The sequence below is a fragment of the Lissotriton vulgaris genome, chromosome 6, assembly GCF_964263255.1.
Source record: "Lissotriton vulgaris chromosome 6, aLisVul1.2, whole genome shotgun sequence".
NCBI classification, from domain to species: Eukaryota; Metazoa; Chordata; class Amphibia; order Caudata; family Salamandridae; genus Lissotriton; species Lissotriton vulgaris.
The window spans coordinates 1,582,900,501-1,582,919,965 of record NC_141694.1 but is presented as its reverse complement, the minus strand read 5'-3'; positions in this window follow the sequence as shown (position 1 = coordinate 1,582,919,965).

The following is a 19,465-nucleotide window of genomic DNA, read 5'->3' as shown; positions in this document are numbered from 1 at the left end:
CTGCCGGTGTATCCCCCAGCCGGGATCCGGAAACCTTGGGAAAAACCTTCCTGTAGTAAAGCAGCTGCAGCGTGGTCTGGGTATCTATTCAACCATGGGATCATTGCCAGGACATTAACAGGGGAGGGGCTAACAGTGCATCCAGCACTACTCTGGTTTCTTTCCCCCTCTCCGACTCTGGTTACCACTTATAGATCTGAAGGTTGTCTCGGGATGGGAGGTGTGACCACAGATTGCGCATGCATGTCTGAATCGACATGCGCCGGCCGGCCTTCTACAGGAACGCTTATTAAAGTCCCAACACACACCCTTTCTTTCCCCACCGCCTCCCCTACTCTTCCCTGGGAACTCATTCCCTGGCGCTGCACGAAAGGGCTGCTGGGTTTTAGCGGGGAACACACTGGCTACGGTCCCGGGCTGGGCAGGGGCCGTGCTCCCTGCGAACTGTTTATGCCATGACAGCGAGTCCACCTTGTCCCATGATAACAACAAGTCGAACTCCTTCGCTTTCCTGAAATTAACATCATATTCCTTCCATGCGTCCCCAGTATACTATTCGCTCCAACCTACAATCCTGCTCTGATAGCAAGCCATTGCCACATGCACATTTGGAGGGCGTTCAACAGTGATAGCCGTAAGGATGGAGAAGGCCCTGATCCAATTGCACAGAGTTTTCTCCACCCTAAACTTCGCACACTGTACTCTCCATTCACTAGGATGCATCCGTTCTTTAATCATTTTGGCATTTTCCATTTCCCTGTTGTCTAATAGCAAAGAGAAAATATATATGTACTTTCCCGCCCAAATCATCTCTTTCACCGCCCGAGAAACATGTTGCGCTAAATCTTCGCTCCTAGACGGGATCGTACCGTCCCCTAAAAGAGGCAGGGCTACCTCCTTACCATTACCGGACACCGGGCCGGTCCTGCGTCGCTTCCGTTCAGTCGAGCGGCATCCAAACCTGCAGAGGAAGGAGAAACAGAGGCCGCAGCCGCACTCGCAACTGTCCCCGCCCTAATCTTTTCCACCATCTCGGCCGCCTCAGCGGCATGGTCTAGTGTTGAGGGCATCATACCCCCCTTCTGCAGCCAAGGAAGTATAGCCGCTATCTGTGCCGTTAACTCAGGAGGGATCTGAGGTTCACAATCCAGTACTGCTGCCAGCACCACTGGCGGGGGCGGCGCCATGGGTGCCGGCACGGGAGGCAATGGAAGTGGGCCAACTGGGGCCGGTGGCGCCGGCCCTACAGGAGTGGCCCCTGCTGGCAAGGCGGGAGCCGGTGCCAAGGGAGCCGGGAGTACCGGCTCCGGGGTAGTGGGCACCGCCACAGGTGCATGAGTGGGAGCATTGCGACTTAGTCTTTTGGACTTGCCCCTTTTAGGCGAGGAGTCAGAAACTCCCTCCAGCAAAGGCGCATCAATCTGCCACTTGGGTCTACCGCGTGGGCCTGCGATATCATCCATCCTTTCCATCATACGAGCCTCTAGGGCGTCAACCATATTCAATCTCTTATCCATGGCATTCATTTTACGCATCATGGCCTGCAACATCAACTCCATTTTTGACCCCTTAGCGCCCTTGGCTCCTGGCATTTTGACTATTGATCGATTCGCTTACTGCTCGGATTCGCAAACCATGCGCCCTGTATCTTCACGAGACGGAGGATGCGCAGGGGGCTATGAGCACCAAGCAACTGCGACCGCAAAACCGGCTATTCCAAGTGTTAGGGGTGGCCAAACTCTAACGTAGACCCACCCGGCGGCCACACAAAGCGATGAAATGCAAGCCCCCCGCTTCCTCTTACTGTCGATGACTTGCGTGTCCAGTACTCTACAGATCCACCGTACACCGGTATACCACGTGAACGCTTCGATCTTTACGGTCAACTCTCTGTCTGTCTGCTTCCAACGTCGCGCTACCACACACTCCAAGCAGCAATCCTTGACCTGAAAGATAAAACAGAAATTTAGGAGGCCCCAAGCGCGGGGCACGACCAGTGTGGGGGAGCGTCAGGTGACAAGAAGGGCCAACTGAGCGCTTCCCCCTCCTTTATTCCCAGGGACGCAGGGAGAGGGAAGGCCGCCCCCTCCCCTCACCCCTCGACACCCGCCCACTTGACCCGGAAGACTGCGCCACGCATCCCGGGTCAGGGATTGGGCATTAGCCGACCGGTGGTGTGGCACACACCTCCCGCATAATAATTGGGCGCCGGGAGATCACGCCCCCACACAACCGAGAGGCAAGGGGAGAGGGGATCGCTGCACCGCCATGCGGGCGGGGAGGCCAAGGGCCCCCCCTTTTCATTTGCAGGTTAACAGTGTTTGAGTAAGTGCACATACAACACAGTGAATTTCATTTAATAATAGCATATCAAAAGCTATGGACATTCAGCAAAAAGGGTGCATTGAAGATACTTGTACAAAGATACTCAAGAATATGCCACACAATTGTCTTGTACATATATCTTACAAAATTTTAGCACAAAACATTTTTAATATAAATGAGTGTTCCTGTCTTGGACAATATTTTTGGCCCTAAAATCCACAACAATAACTTTCTGTAAAATGTTGATTTCAGTTCTTTTTCAGAACATGGATTTTAGCAGTGGAACAGTTACCAAAGGAAAGACATTGCTGCTCTGGGGAAAACGGAATATGTGAAAACCTTACCAAATATTCCATGTGCCTTTGCAGAAGTGCCATAGGCTTTAATGCCCTTGTGAAAACGTGCATAGGATGGTAGATATATATTCTGCACCGTACGGCATTACTAATGTTACAACAATTGATTTAGGATGGGTAGACTTCACAGAGTTGTGGCTTGAGTTATAATACTCTGAGAACTTTTTTGAGTCTGAAAAAAAGCTGAATAATGTTACAACACAACAAAACAATCATACCCTTGTTACTGCTTCCTGGACTTCAACTCCTCGTCCAGCTGTGGATAGGACAATGCCAATGTGTGGGTCATTAAGAGGGCAGGGAGCCACACCAACTTCTTCTCCTGGGAGGGTTTTCCAAGCTGGCCACAGCTGTTATATTGATCCTGTAATATGCTTTTTTCCTAAATTCTTCCTAAATTTGCAGGTGTATGTATATGTATATAAACACATCCTCCGGAGGCACCAAGAGGAAGACGAGGAGGGGCATGAAAGGCCGCCCCCGGACGGTCCACCCTGGTGGTGACGAGGAGCACACGAGGGAACAAATGGAAATAAATAAGGCACTCCCGGCACAGAACACATTAGTCAATTTATCAGACAGGGAACTGTCAGAGAAAGAAGAGAGAATCCTGCAACTAGGACTGACGTCCTGTCCCACTCCAGCCTTTGACTACACACAGACACGAATCGACCTGTACAAATTTATTAGAAAGATTAAGCTACAAAAAATCCACATAATGCACCCAAAGAATATTGAGACATTGGAAACAAATGAGAGTGATTCATTGGAGGCATTAACAGGAAACAAAAGTGGAATTACCCAGCGAGGTTGTAAAAACACCATGATGATGAAATCCAAAATAAATCCAAGAACACCACATGATGGAATTGACACCTTCCAAGAGATTGTAATAGAAGAGATGACAAAATTGCAGGATCAGAAATTCAACTCGAAGAGGAAAAATTTGAAGAAGGATCAATGGGAAGTAATTAAAAATCTAAAGGAAGATGACAATATCATAATAAAACCTAGTGACATAGGCGGAAATATCTTCATTCTCAAACGTAGTCAGTACGAGGATGAGGCTTTCTCTCAATTGTGGAAAAAAGAACATTATGTCCAGATTAAACGAGAAAAGCATATGGATAGTATTGTAACCTTCAATGAACTGATTACAAAATGGAAGGATGATGGAATTTTGGATTTTAGAGTCTGGCAAAACCTGAGATGTGAACATCCCCAAACAGCCACGTTTTACCACCTACCCAAGGTGCACAAAAGTATAGTGTGGCCCCCTGGAAGACCAATCGTGTCTGCGAAGAACAGATTACTGGAGAATATCTCTACTTCTATTGACAGTTTCATTTCTCCATTTGTAAAGGATCTCAGCTCGTACCTGAGATATTTTTATGGATTATACAGGGTGTGAAATGGGAGGAAGACATGATCTTAATCACACTGGACATCACTAGCCTGTATACCTCGATTAGACACGAGGATGGACTGCTGGCAATGAAAAGTTTCCTAGAGAAAAGGGCTCTCAAATTCCGCAGACATAACAGGATGTTACTTGAATTAACAGACTTCTGCCTGGGAAACAATATCTTTCTATTCTCAGGACAGCTCTACCTACAACTCCAGGGGACCGCGATGGGCACGTGCTTCACCCCCAGCTACGCATATCTATTCATGGGCTGGTGGGAGAAGCGCGTGGCCTGGGCGGGGAGGAATGAGCAATGGATGGATCACATTATACTGTGAACCAGTTATATTGATGATATGTTCGTGGTATGGTAGGGGTCCAGAGGATGAAGCTGAGGAGTACATCAGGGGTTTAAACATCAATAACCTAAACCTCAGCTTCACAAGCGATATCAGCAAAAAATAGGTCTTTTATTTAGACCTCCGAGTCTATGTTGAGGATATTACTATCCAGACTGCAGTATATTGTAAACCCACAGCGGGTAATACCATCCTTCATTCAGGGAGCTATCACCCGCGAAGTGTGATCAACAATATCCCACTGGGAGAGTTTCTGCGTATGAAGCAAAACTGCTCAACAGACAAGGAATTTGAGAAAGCAAGAGGAGAGAATAGGAGGAGATTCAGTCAGAGGGGATACTGCAAAGGAGTCCTGGATCAGGCTGAAGTAAGAAGCAATGTAGTGGGGAGAAATGCCCTACTCATTGACAAACCAAGATTAGGCGAATCAAAAGTCCGAATGATCACAGGTTACTCAGAGAAATCAGCAGAAGTCTTTAATATCATGAAAAAGAACTGGAAGATCTAGAAGACAGACAGTGTGATAGATAAAACACTACCAGACTATCCCCTAATATCGTACAGGAAAGGAAATTCATTTAAGGACCATCTTGTCAGCAGTCACTATGAGTGTAAGAGTAGGAAGAAACCGTCAGTGGTGGGTTTTTATCCTTGCATGAAATGCAAGGCCTGTAAAAACTCGCACAAGGTCAAAGAATACCAAATACCTGGGAAAACGAACAAAACCCAAATATCCAAATTGCTAAATTGCAATTCAGAGTATACTGTGTATTGCTTGATGTGCCCCTGTGGGAGAAAATACATAGGGAGCACAATCAAACAAACTAAGTTAAGGGTTTTTGAGCACATGAGAGCCATCACCACGAGAGACCAAAGCTACTCAGTGGCTCGGCATTTCGAGGAGATGCACAAAAGCAACAGCAACTTACTGACCTTCTTTGCACTGGACCAATTGGTCAGAACTGAGCGAGGGGGAGATTGGGTAAGAAAATTGCGAACCCTAGAATCCAGGTTTATCATCCTACTCCAGACTAAGACCCCAGGAGGTATGAACAATGAGGAAGATATGTGGACTCATATTTAATATATTGTCCACTTCTTGGGGGGAGAGGGAAATTTAGAAATAGAAAAAGAACCTATCTCCAAGACTAACCCAAGGGGTACTGCTACGCTCTGCCCACGGAGTGTGCGTAGTGCTGCCTACTCTGCTTTTTGCGGAGTAGGCGTAGTAAGCAGCACTACGCACGCTTCGTGGATGAAGCGTAGTGCCCACCACCCGCCTCCTCCCGACCCTCTCCTAAATAGCTTTTTAAATGTAAATATACGACAGAAGTAAATTAAAAGGCACTTACCTGGTCCGCGGCGTCCCGGGGCTCCCTCTTCTCTTTCGCGCCGCCGTCTGCCATCCCAATGCGCATGCGCGGCTTTGGATATATGTATGTATATATATATATATATATATATATATATATATATATATATATATATATATATATATATATATATATATATATACATATATGTATATATATATACATTGTATGTGCTGATTCAATTGCATTAGCTATTATCAGTTGTAGTATGTCTTCACTGTCTATTCATCACATGATGTATCACGTCACTGTGAGGGGGTGTTCCTTCTAACACTGCATAAAAAAAGCATTTTGTCTGTTGTGCATGTTGCAGCGTGATCAAGGGCATAACTTGCCAGAAACGCGTAGCTGCTCTCTGTGCATCAATAAACTTACCGATGCTGATTCGTTGTGGTCCGTCTCCCTTTGCTTGCTGGTGTGCGAGGCTGTGCTGTGCCTGAGACGCCGAGAGATTTGAGGAGGAGTTACATGGAATATATATACATTTATATATATATATATATATATATATATATATATATATATATATATATATATATATATATATATATATATATATATATATATATATATATATATATATATATATATATATATATATATATATATAAATAACACCCACATGGGTTATATGAACAGAATGGTGAAGACTTGCACTTTATTTCAAGGGACAGATGGTTGGGGTATGAAGATTGTAAGGTAGGGTGTTGTAACATCAAATCATTTATTTTTTCAAATACTCCAACATAGAATAATCAAAAAACCAATGTAAATATATGGATGTATTAAATATATGGATTTATCCCTGTATATAAACATGTATAGTTGGTTTTATATTGTAGAGATGTTTTTATCATTGTCAATTTATGTATATATTTTTTTCCTAAACATTTGGGAGAAATATGTTTACACTTATAATTGGGCACTATGCCCTACATGAAATGCTTACTGCCGCAATATACATGCAGTATTTCTTCTCAGTTCATGGCTTAATTGTAAACAGCCATTACAATGAACTGATTTTAACTATAAATGCCCTCGTTTATGTTTATGGCACATCATGTGATCAAGCTTCCTTGAAGGCGAAACGCATCATGGTGGAATGCTGGCACGATTTTGCACGAATAAAACACTAAGGATTTTAGTACAAAATGGTGGTTTCATTCAACGTTATTCTGTCTCTGCGGGAGTAGGAGATGTGGTGAATGGCGTTTTTCTGCATATATATATATATAATATCTATTAACTGAATATTAAAATGGCGAAAATTACCGCTGCCTCTGCATATTGCTTTTAGCCACTGACGAAGAGGTAACCTTGCTCGAAACGCGTTTGGCTGCGCATGGAGGTGGGAGAGGATTTTGCAACCGCTGCTGCCTGCTGTGGTGTGTGTCGCTCCTTCTGGTGTGATGTTTTCATGGAGGTCCACTCATGATGTATGTGTTATGCGGCTGGCCCAGCCGCGAAAATGTCCCGCTGATGTCATTAGCGGAACCATGGAGCACGCAACCGCAAGTACCTTTTGGACGGAAGGAGGCCTGACAGCGGGGTGTTATTGGCAACGAGGGCAAAGACTTGATCTTACCTTCACCCACTGGGGAGACACGAACACTATTTCTCCATTTGGTTTGAATCATGCAGTAACTAGTGGGACCCACTGAGGTTCGATATCGCCTGAAGTCCCTGGCAACTATTTTATGAACTACCATGTCCAAGATGCTGTGCGCCCAGTGGGGTGGGACTATCTATTAACTGAATATTAAAATGGCGAAAATTACCGCTGCCTCTGCATATTGCTTTTAGCCACTGACGAAGAGGTAACCTTGCTCGAAACGCGTTTGGCTGCGCATGAAGGTGGGAGAGGATTTTGCAACCGCTGCTGCCTGCTGTGGTGCGCGTCGCTCCTTCTGGTGTGATGTTTTCATGGAGGTCCACTCATGGTGTATGTGTTATGCGGCTGGCCCAGCCTCAAAAGCGTCCCGCTGCTGTCATTAGCGGATCCATGGTGCACGCAACCGCGAGTACCTTTTAGACGGAAGGAGGCCTGACAGCGGGGTGTTATTGGCAACGAGGGCAAAGACTTGATCTAACCTTCACCCACTGGGGAGACACGAACACTATTTCTCCATTTGGTTTGAATCATGCAGTAACTAGTGGGACCCACTGAGGTTCAATATCGCCTGAAGTCCTTGGCAACTATTTTATGAACTACCATGTCCAAGATGCTGTGCGCCCAGTGGGGCGGGACTATCAATTAACTGAATATTAAAATGGCGAAAATTACCGCTGCCTCTGCATATTGCTTTTTGCCACTGACGAAGAGCTAACCTTGCTCGAAACGCGTTTGGCTGTGCATGGAGGTGGGAGAGGATTTTGCAACCGCTGCTGCCTGCTGTGGTGTGCGTCGCTCCTTCTGGTGTGATGTTTTCATGGAGGTCCACTCATGGTGTATGTGTTATGCGGCTGGCCCAGCCGCGAAAATGTCCGGCTGATGTCATTAGCGGAACCATGGTGCACGCAACCGCAAGTACCTTTTGGACGGAAGGAGGCCTGACAGCGGGGTGTTATTGGCAACGAGGGCAAAGACTTGATCTCACCTTCACCCACTGGGGAGACACGAACACTATTTCTCCATTTGGTTTGAATCATGCAGTAACTAGTGGGACCCACTGAGGTTCGATATCGCCTGAAGTCCCTGGCAACTATTTTATGAACTACCATGTCCAAGATGCTGTGCGCCCAGTGGGGTGGGACTATCTATTAACTGAATATTAAAATGGCGAAAATTACCGCTGCCTCTGCATATTGCTTTTTGCCACTGACGAAGAGCTAACCTTGCTCGAAACGCGTTTGGCTGTGCATGGAGGTGGGAGAGGATTTTGCAACCGCTGCTGCCTGCTGTGGTGTGCGTCGCTCCTTCTGGTGTGATGTTTTCATGGAGGTCCACTCATGGAGTATGTGTTATGCGGCTGGCCCAGCCATGAAAACGTCCCGCTGCTGTCATTAGCGGCATGGTGCACGCAACCGCGAGTACCTTTTGGACAGAAGGAGGCCTGACAGCTTGGTGTTATTGGCAACGAGGGCAAAGACTTGATCTCACCTTCACCCACTGGGGAGACACGAACACTATTTCTCCATTTGGTTTGAATCATGCAGTAACTAGTGGGACCCACTGAGGTTCGATATTGCCTGAAGTCCTTGGAAACTATTTTATGAACTACCATGTCCAAGATGCTGTGCACCCAGTGGGGTGGAACTATCTATTAACTGAATATTAAAATGGCGAAAATTACCGCTGCCTCTGCATATTGCTTTTTGCCACTGACAAAGAGCTAACCTTGCTCGAAACACGTTTGGCTGCACATGGAGGTGGGAGAGGATTTTGCAACCACTGCTGCCTGCTGTGGTGTGCGTCGCTCCTTCTGGTGTGATGTTTTCATGGAGGTCCACTCATGGTGTATGTGTTATGCGACTGGCCCAGCCGCGAAAACGTCCCGCTGCTGTCATTAGCGGATCCATGGTGCACGCAACCGCGAGTACCTTTTGGACGGAAGGAGGCCTGACAGCGGGGTGTTATTGGCAACAAGGGCAAAGACTTGATCTCACCTTCACCCACTGGGGAGACATGAACACTATTTCTCCATTTGGTTTGAATCATGCAGTAACTAGTGGGACCCACTGAGGTTCCATATCGCCTGAAGTCCTTGGCAACTATTTTATGAACTACCATGTCCAAGATGCTGTGCGCCCAGTGGGGCGGGACTATCTATTAACTGAATATTAAAATGGCCAAAATTACCGCTGCCTCTGCATATTGCTTTTAGCCACTGACGGAGAGCTAACCTTGCACAAAACGCGTTTGGCTGCGCATGGAGGTGGGAGAGGATTTTGCAACCGCTGCTGCCTGCTGTGGTGTGCGTCGCTCCTTCTGGTGTGATGTTTTCATGGAGGTCCACTCATGGTGTATATATATATATATATATATATATATATATATATATATATATATATATATATATATATATATATATATTCACAGAAAAAACCATATGTTTCACACCAGTTATACTTAGCTGGACATTTTACTCATACAAAACCATTGAAATTCCCCTGTTATAGTTAGTTGTACTCACTATAACTCGCTTTTGTCTCTGGTGGCCATCTTGGGAGACTGCATGTCATAATTTTTTTATGAAATAGAAGAGGATAGAGAAGTCACTCAAAATGTGCCCTAATTTTTCTTTCCGCAGCACTAATCATACTTTCTATGGCAAAATATACCCCCTGATGTTGTTGCTTTTTAAATTAAATGTTTTAAAAGTTACCACTTTATTCCAATCAAGATGGCTTCAGCTGTGCCATACCTTTGTAATAAGTAGGACTGTTAGCGCTCTAGTTGTTCTTTAGAACACTCTAGGAAGCTGGAGTAAAAGACACAGGAATCAACTGACAGTCTCTGTCCTTGTTGGATACACATGTTTTACCGAGAATGTCAGAATTTATTCTCACATGACTGAGAAAGATAATGTGAATTTACAGAAAATATGCTTTCAGTTTAGCTTATAGATCCCCTTCCAAACCACTGTGTGAAAAACATGAGATAATATTTTTCTTTCAAACATGATTCATGATATCCCAGCAGAAGGCTTTTCCACATGGTAAAATCATCTTAGAACACACCACAATTCCTAAAATGAGGATGGCACCATCAACAAATGATTTATAATGTAACTAAAGTCCTAAAACCTTCTATTAACTGCAATGATTTTTTAATGAGGTGCTATCATGTATATTGGTCCCAAGATGGCTGCCAACACTTCTTGGATGAAGTGCTGACAGCCAATCAGATCTCACGATGAGATGTGTGGTTAGGCTCCGCCCAGATATATATATATTTTTTCTTTTGATTTTCTCAGGAACTACTTGGAGGGATTTACACCATTTAAGCAAAAGCGTGATCTGCGTACCAGACCCTACCATTTTCCCAAATTTGGTGTAATTCCGTTCAGCGGTTCGGGCTGTAGCCGTGTCGAATCGTCCTATGGAAATTAACATGTGGAAAACACGTTTTGGGACCCCCCTTTATCCTCAGCCCCCACTTGACAAATCTTCCCGAGACTTTCAGGGTAAGAGCGGAGCGGAGCGGGCCATCTTCTTTGAGAAATTTGCAAAGATTCAACAACCGGTGCGAAAGTTATTCACAATAGAATGTTGCGGATTTCCTATGGAAACTAGGTCCTAACTATAACTACTGGCGACCGTTAGGTTTATATGTTACACACACAAGATCATAGAAATTCAACATTTATAGTTACAGGCATTTCAAGTCACCATAACTCCTGCCCTCATCATGCACAATTCTAATCAATAATTTCAGTGCAAATTTTTCAGGGATATTATCAATGATGTCATGGAGTATGTCATTTTAACCTACATGCACTTGCACTTTTCAGGTGAAAATTAAAAAATTAAAAAAGAAAACAAACCTTCTAGTAAATCTCTGGCTGCGTTGGTGCCGTCATATATATATATACATATATATATATTCGTAAATGCTAATTTCATAAAAGAATCGGAGCTTGAGCCCAAATCCTTATAGCGTGGTCTATTTATTCCAACAAAATCGTCAAAAACCACCTGACGCGTTCCGGTGCAGCCGCACCTTGGTCACAGGTAAATCAGGTTTGTTAGTACATCCATTATCAAGTGTTTAAATAAAAGTAGGACTACCAATCCCAAAACTGCTGCATTAACATACACAATGGCAGACATCTTTAAATGGTTACCGCAATTCATCTGGATAATACAATACAGCTTCTTCAATTCTGTTTCAAAATCATTATCCGAATGTTGTTCTTTAAGTTGGGAAGTGACTAATTCTATTTGTTCAGCCAAGCGTGCAGTATCCTTCAATGCATACTTGATCAGCAGCTTCAACATGACAGTTGAGCATTCGTGATTATTCTGGACCCATTCTTCTATGAGCTCGGGGTCAGGATCAGTGAAAGTTGGGGTTATGAATATACGCAGACCTCTTGGCACGCGTTGCCTCCCACCACTTTACTTGTTCAAGTTTAACAAGTTCCATAGCTTGTCCCATAGTTCTTTCCTCATGATTTTGTCTCAGGCTGTGGCTTCGCCCGGTCTGTTCAGCATTTTCGATTCAGAATCAAATGGTACAAACAGCATTTCTGCCTATTCCCAGGTCAAAAAAAGAATCCTGGAGCATGCCAGGGTGATTACAAATGAGGATAAGAACTACCCCATTGCCAAACACTTTAAGGATTGTCATAGTAAGGATGTTTGCCAACTACAATTTTGTGCCCAGGATAGGGTTCCAATCTCAGAAAGAGGTGGAGACAGAGTCAGACAGTTGTGCCAACTTGAGTCCAGATTTATAATCAGGTATGACACAGTACAACCGAATGGTGTTAATAAGGACGAGGAGATGGCAGTGCATCTGGGGTAGGAGGAGAGAAGCTTTATATGCAGGACATTGTTAAGATATATTATGATTCTTTTTTGAGGTGAAGCATTGGTTTTAATATGCACTGAACACTAAAGTGATTTCACATTTTATAATTTTTTGTAGGAGACAGTGTAGTCCGCACACTGCTGGAGTGAAAACTCAACGGCAACTCGATACACCGAATGTTCTGTATTTAGGAATGTGGTTTAGTTACACTCTAAATGCAATAAGAACCCTGGGGCAAAACTGTGATGATCCCCTTTCACTGCATTAATGTGCCCACTGGGGCGGAATTGATTTACAAACTGCATAAATTCTGCATGCCCACAGGGGCAGAATTGCATTAGTATTGGTTAGTGGTGCCCACATATATATATATATATATCAGCTCCCAACTGTATCCCGAAGGAAACAGATGACTGCACACGATTTCAAGGGGTAAGTTTGGTTACTTTACTTTACAAAAAAACATAAAGTGGGACAGGACGCGTTTCGGCGTTGCACCTTTTTCCACTGTGTGTATATATAGGGATATGTATGTACACGATGAGCTCACCAACACCACGCATTATCCTGTATTCCTCAGAACCACTTGTGTATTCTATCAAGTTATTCCCACGCACCACCTACCTGAAACAAGATGCAGTCTGGGAGTTGCAGTTCACCAGACCTTTGTGAACTGTGAATGGTGAGCGGACATTCAATTAATCAATAAATCAGGGTTTGTTGAAACTCGCTACGCACCCATGAGGGTCTCAAGGCGCTGAGGGGAGGGTAGGGCAGCTCCAGGTCAGTTGAAGAGCCAGGTTTTGAGATCTTGTCTGAATGAGTGCACGTTAGGAGAGCTCCATATTCCTAGTGGGAGAGAGTTCCAAGCTGTGGCAGTGGTGTAGGAGAAAGCTCTTCCTCCTGATCTGGCTCGGCGGATACGGGGGACCTCTGCCAGGGCGAGGTTCGCTGAATGGAGGTTTCTTGTGGGTGCGTGGAAACTTATTCTGTCAATGAGGTAGCTAGGTCCAATGTTGTTGAGAGCCTTGTAGGTGTGTGTGAGTAGTTTGTAGGTGACCCTCTTCTCAACAGGGAGCCAGTGGAGTTCTCACAGGTGAGGGGTCATGTGATCATGGTGAGGTGTCCCTAAGATTAGCCTGGCGGCTGCGTTCTGGATCGTTTGGAGTTTGCGTAGTAGAGGTTTGTTGATTCCTGCGTAGAGGGTGTTTCCGTAGTCCAGCCTGCTTGTAATGAGAGCGTGGGTTACTGTCTTTTTGCAATCAGGGGTAATCCATTCGAAAGTCTTCCGTAGAGTCCGTAGGCAGTTGGAGCAGGTGGATGAAATGGCATTGATTTGGCGGTACATGGAGAGGGAGGAGTCTAGGATTATGCCAAAGTTACGTGCGTGGTCTGTGAGGGTGGAGGGGGGTCCGAGTGCAGGTGGCAACCATGAGTTGTTCCATGCGGTGGGGTGGGGTCTGAAGATGAGAACCTCAGTCTTCTCTGAGTTAAGTTTAAGACAGCTGTCCTTCATCCAGGTGGCAACGTTCTTCATTCCCTCTTTAAAGCTGAGTCTGGTATCTTCTGGGTTTATGGTGAGGGATAGGATTAGTTGGGTGTCGTCAGCGCAGGATACGATGTTTAGTCCGTGTCGTCTGACTATGTTGGCGAAGGGTTCATGTAGATGTTGAACAGGGTGGGGCTCACGGAGGAGCCTTGAGGGAATCAGCAGATGATGTCCGTGGGTTTGGAGAGAAAAGAAGGCAGCCTAACTCTCTGAGTCCTGTTGGAGAGGAAAGAGCGGATCTAGTTGAGGGCGGTTTCATGGATCCCTGCGTTGTGGAGTCTGGTGGTCAGTATGCCGTGTGATACGGTGTCAAAAGCTGCGGAGCAGCATGCGTATGTCATCGGTGGCGGCGGTTATGGCTGTCTCGGTGCTGTGGTTGCTCCAGAAGCCAGATTGGGAAGTGTCTAGGATGCAGTTGTCTTTGACAAAGGAGGTCAGTTGGGTGTTGACGAGTATCTCTGCTACTTTGGCCGCGAAGGGATGGAGGATGATGGGCCGGGAGTACTTTAGGTCAGTCGGGTCCGCTGATGGCTTTTTGAGGAGAGGCTTGACTTCGGCCCGTTTCCAATCCAGGGGTAGGTGCCCATGGACAGGAAGGAGTTGATGTTGCGGGCTAGCTCCGGAGCGATGGCCGAGGAGGCTCTGTGGAAGATATGGGGGGGCAGGGGTCCGTGGGGGCTCCTGAGTGAGTTTTCTTCATGGTGGTGGTCATGAGATCGATGGAGGCGGGGGACCAGGTGGTGATGGTAGGCATAGTGGAGATGGTGGTGGTGAGAGTGGACACATTTGTAAGGGGCAGAGCAGGCTTTTACCAATTGTAGAGCGGTGGGACATATTGTTGGAAGCCGCCTGAACACCTTTGCGCTGAAGAAGACCGTAATGGCTGAAATGCATTCGCAATAATATTTAAGAAAGATGCCTCCATGATTCCCCAATGTGGCCTCTGGTCTTTTATCAGGAGGAGTTCTTTGGAGATATTACAAGCGTCAACCAGAGACACGGCACAGAGGCCCCCGCCTCGCACCTGGCCTGTACATCACTGGTTCCTGCTCCGGCAGTTCTTTGTTGTTTTCCAAGTTATTGGATTGGTCTGGGCCAGTCTTTGAGTTTGAGAATAGTGAGGGCGGTTGCAGTGAGGTTATTAACTTCACGCCGGGCGGGATGTATTGCCATTCCTGCCCCACCTAAAGGAAACCTGAACTTGAGGGCTGTAGCGGTTTTGGGGACCTGAGGAGGCACTTGAAATTAAACCAAACAGGATATTGAGCTCACCAACACCAGGCATTATCCTGTATTCTGCAGAACCACTTGGGTATTCTATCAAGTTATCCCCGCGCACCACCTACCTGAAACAAGATGCAGTCTTGGAGTTGCACTTCACCAGAACTTCATGAACTGTAAATGGTGAGTGGACAGTTGAGGGGCGGAGCTGGCTTTTACCAATTGTAGAGCGGCAGTACTTATTTAAATGCAGTGTTGGAAGCTGCCTGAACACCTTTGCGCTGAAGAAGGCTGTAATTGCTGAAATGCATTTGCAATATTATTTAATAAAGGTGCCTCCATACTTCCCCATATGGCCTTTGCTCTTTCATCAGGAGGAGTTCTTTGGATATATATATCGTTGTTACTTAGCCGGGGGGGGGCCAAGACCCGGGGGCAATATTGTTATGTAATGGGGGCCCAAGGGGGCCCCCAGCCCCGGGGACCCCCACCTCTGGGTTTTATACAATTATGTGTGGGACGCTCACAACCTCCCCAGCTCTGGAGACTGCCACCCCTGGCGCTTTCTGACAAAATATGCGGGGGCTCACGGCCCCCCACATGCCCCGGGGACGGCCACCTCCCCGGGGCTCTAAATATTAGAATTTGGGGGTCTGTGACAGACCCCCCAGCCCCAGGAACCATCACCTCCCCAGCGCTTTTGTAATGTTAGAAGGGGGGCCACGTGGCCCCCCTTCTGGAGCCCTGTTATAGCCCTGGGGACCACCACCCCCCAGGGCCGGCTCCTGCTCTGTCCCAGGGTGCCCACCCCCGGGACACTGTAGTTTGCTATGGCAGGGCGGGAGCCTCGCAGGTCCTGCCCAGCCATAGCAAACTGCTTTGGTTTTTAGAAGAGAGAGCAGGAAACCGTCTCTCTCTTCCAAAAACCAAAGCTGATTGCTTTTCCACACAGGGAGCTGCATCTTAGCAGCTCCCCATGCAGCAAAGCAATGCCGGCTCCAGCAGGAGGTGGGGAGCTGGTGGGACTGTGAGGGGATTGGGGCCCCCCACAGTCCCCAATGGAGACGGCCAGCTCCGAGGGATGGAGTCCCCGGGGCTATTAGTGGCCTGGGAGAGGGGCCACACAGCCTCCCTCCCCAAATATATATATTTTTTTAAATAAATAAAGAAAGGCTGGTCTTGGGGGATGGGGTCCCCAGGGCCATAAATGGCCAGAGGAGGGGGACCACGCAGCCTCATCCAATAAATAATTTTAAAAATGACCATGCACCGGGGGATGGGGTCCTAAATTATTTTTATTAAAAAAAGGGTCAGGCCATGGGGAATGAAGTCCCCCCCCCCCCGGGCTAAAAAAATAAAGAAAAGATGGGGGGCCACACAAAAAAATTGGAAAAAAAGACTGGCATCGTGGGGAGACCCCACCCCCTCACTGCAGCACTCTGGAGGGGGAAATAATTCCCCTTGAATACTGGGGGTCTCTGCGGGCCAACTAGCCCACCAGGAACCTTCAGTATGCATCAGGGAGCTTCGTTGCAGAGAGGTCTTCTGAGGCCACGCCCCTTTTGACACCTCTCGGCAATGAAGCTCTGTGGCGCTTGAAGGAGGTACCTGGTGGGCTAGTTTGACCCTAGGGACCCTCAGAATTCAAGGGGATTTAATCTCCCAACTTAAAATGGCCACAGGGCATGTTTACACAGTGGTGAACGGAGGGGACGGGACCTGAGGTGACGTGTGCAAACATGCCCTGTGGTGTGTTTTCAGTTGGGGAAATATTTCCCCTTCAATCCTGAGGAACCCTGGTGGCTAACTAGCCCACCAGGTACTTCCAGTAAGCACCACTACGCAGTGTTGCAGACAGGTGGTCCAGGCCTCGCCCCTTTTTACAACTCTCTGCATTGCAGTGCTGTGGTGCTTACTGGAGGTACCTAGTGGGCTAGTTGGACCCTAGGGACCCTCAGGATTCAAGGGGACTTAATCTTCCAACTTAAAATGGCCACAGGGCGCGTCTGCACAGTGGTGAAGGGAGGGGATGGGGCCTGAGGTGACGTGTGCAAACACGCCCGCATTTTACGTTGGGGAAATAATTCCCCTTTAACCCTGGGGGCTCCTGGGAGCCAACTAGCCCACCGGGTACTTCCTGTAAGAGCCACAGAGCTGCATTGCAGAGAGGTGGTACACTTCTCTGCAATGCAACTCTGTGGTACTTAGTGGACATACCTGGTGGGTTAGTTGGCCCCAGGGACCTTCAGGATTCGAGGGGACTTTATCCCCCAACGTAAAATGCCCAAAGGGCGTGTTTGCACACATATCACCTTAGGCACCCCCCTCCCTTCATCAGTGTGCAAACGCACCCTGTGGCACATTTTAAGAAGTAGTTTTAATTCCCCTGCCCTATTATATAACAGAGGCTTACAGAGGAGGTCATGCTAATCACAAGGATACCCCAACTCATAGTGTTTCCTAGTGTATATAGGTGTTTGAAGTAGTGTGGCTCACTGGTTAGAGGCGGCAGACCCGAGAGCAGAGGACGGCCCGGGACCAGGGTTCGATTCCCGGCGCGGCAGGTTTCTAGACCAGGGTCAGCGGACTGGACCAGGGTCAGCGGACTCGATAATTCTCTTGCCTCGGTGCCCACTCTGATCAGCGATCACACTCAGCAACTCTGGGCATTAGCTTGCCTCATCTTCACTAACGGCCCCACCAGACCGCCGGGGATGCCTGGTCTCACCCTGGAGATACCCATTAAGGGACCATCTCTCAGGGAAGCCAGGAAGGGTTTCGCAGCGGTCGAAGCGCTTTGGGACCCTCCGGGTAAGTAGTGTGCTATATAAATGCCTATACATTTACATTCACATTTACATTTACATTTTCACTGTATTCTTTTTTATTTATATTTTTTTATTTTATTCGTTCAATGCAGCAGGTTTAGTACAAAAGCAAAATACATAAATGACAAAAATGGTACACTTCCATTCCCATTACATTCCTAATAAAAAGATGCATCAGTCCAAATATAGAAATAAATCCATTAATATCTCATTCGTCAAAGTATTCCGTAAATGCTCTCCATATACTCCTATACCCAATCTTGCGCTTCCTCACCCCTTTCACAGAAAACAAACCCCATTCTATTTTACAATAATTATACATTTTCGCCCTCCACACTTCAAATACAGGTGGATCTTTCTGAAGCCAATCAGAGGTTATACATAAGCGTGCAACCGTCATAGAAAAAAAGACGAGATGTCTAAATTCATATAAGGGATTGTCCCTGTTACTCTCGGGCCCCATCCCAATGACCATCATTGCAGGAGTAATAGTGATCCTTACTTTCGTAACTAATAATAAAAAGTTCTCTATATCTGCTATAAATCTCGACAACTTTTCGCACTTAAAAAAGATATGTACGCTGTCTTCATTATCCTCTTGACACCGGAAACACTTCGCATCAAAATTGGTCCCCCACTTAGCCATTCGTGCAGGAGTACAGTATAGGTCAAAGAGAGATTTAAAAAGTTGAGCCCTCAGATTTGCAAACATCAATACTTCCCTAGATAATGCGATAAGTTTCTCAAGAATAATTTCTGACTCCCCCAGAGCCCTATTCCATTTAACCTTATGTTTTTCCAGGCCATCCTGATGCTCGGCAAGTAACAATTGATAAGCTTCTCCTATTCTACGTTGTCGCCTGATTTTTTCCACTACAGGATGAGGTACCCTAATAAAACTAACCCGCTGTAAAAAATCCCTTATCTGCAGATATTTAAAGAAGTGTGTCCTGGGAATACCATACTGTAAAGCCAATTCATCAAAAGATTTACAAACCCCTTCTTTGGAGTAGAAGTTACCTAAAGTTGTGATACCCTTTTTCCTCCAAACTGACACAATATTTTCCAAGCCTATTCCTGGTATCAACTTCACTGCATGCAAGGGTGTATAATAAGAGATTTTCCCCATTTTAATACATGCAGGAAATTGTCCCCATACATTGAAGGCACTGATTAAGACCTTAAACCATGTACGCTTGTAGTAGCTACCGTCTACTTCAGTAAATAGACATTGCCTAGCAATCAGACCCATTAAAATTTAAAAAATAGAAGGCGAATTAGCCCTGCTACTGGGCCCTTCCCCCATGAGCATCCAGCGCAAAATCTCTCTAAAGGCAAAGTCATGTAGCACATCGCCCGCTTGGGCTTCCCTGGTCGCCAAATACATTTGCCACAAATTGACTGTAAGTTTTGTAACCTAGCGTTTGTTACTTCCAAAGGAATGGAACAAAACAAGTAAAGAACCTTGGGCAAAATCATACTGATCATACTGATGCTCAAAAAACCAACTAAAAACCCATATAGACACTCATGTAGCGACTCATCAACCCATGCAGCCACTTATACACAAAGTG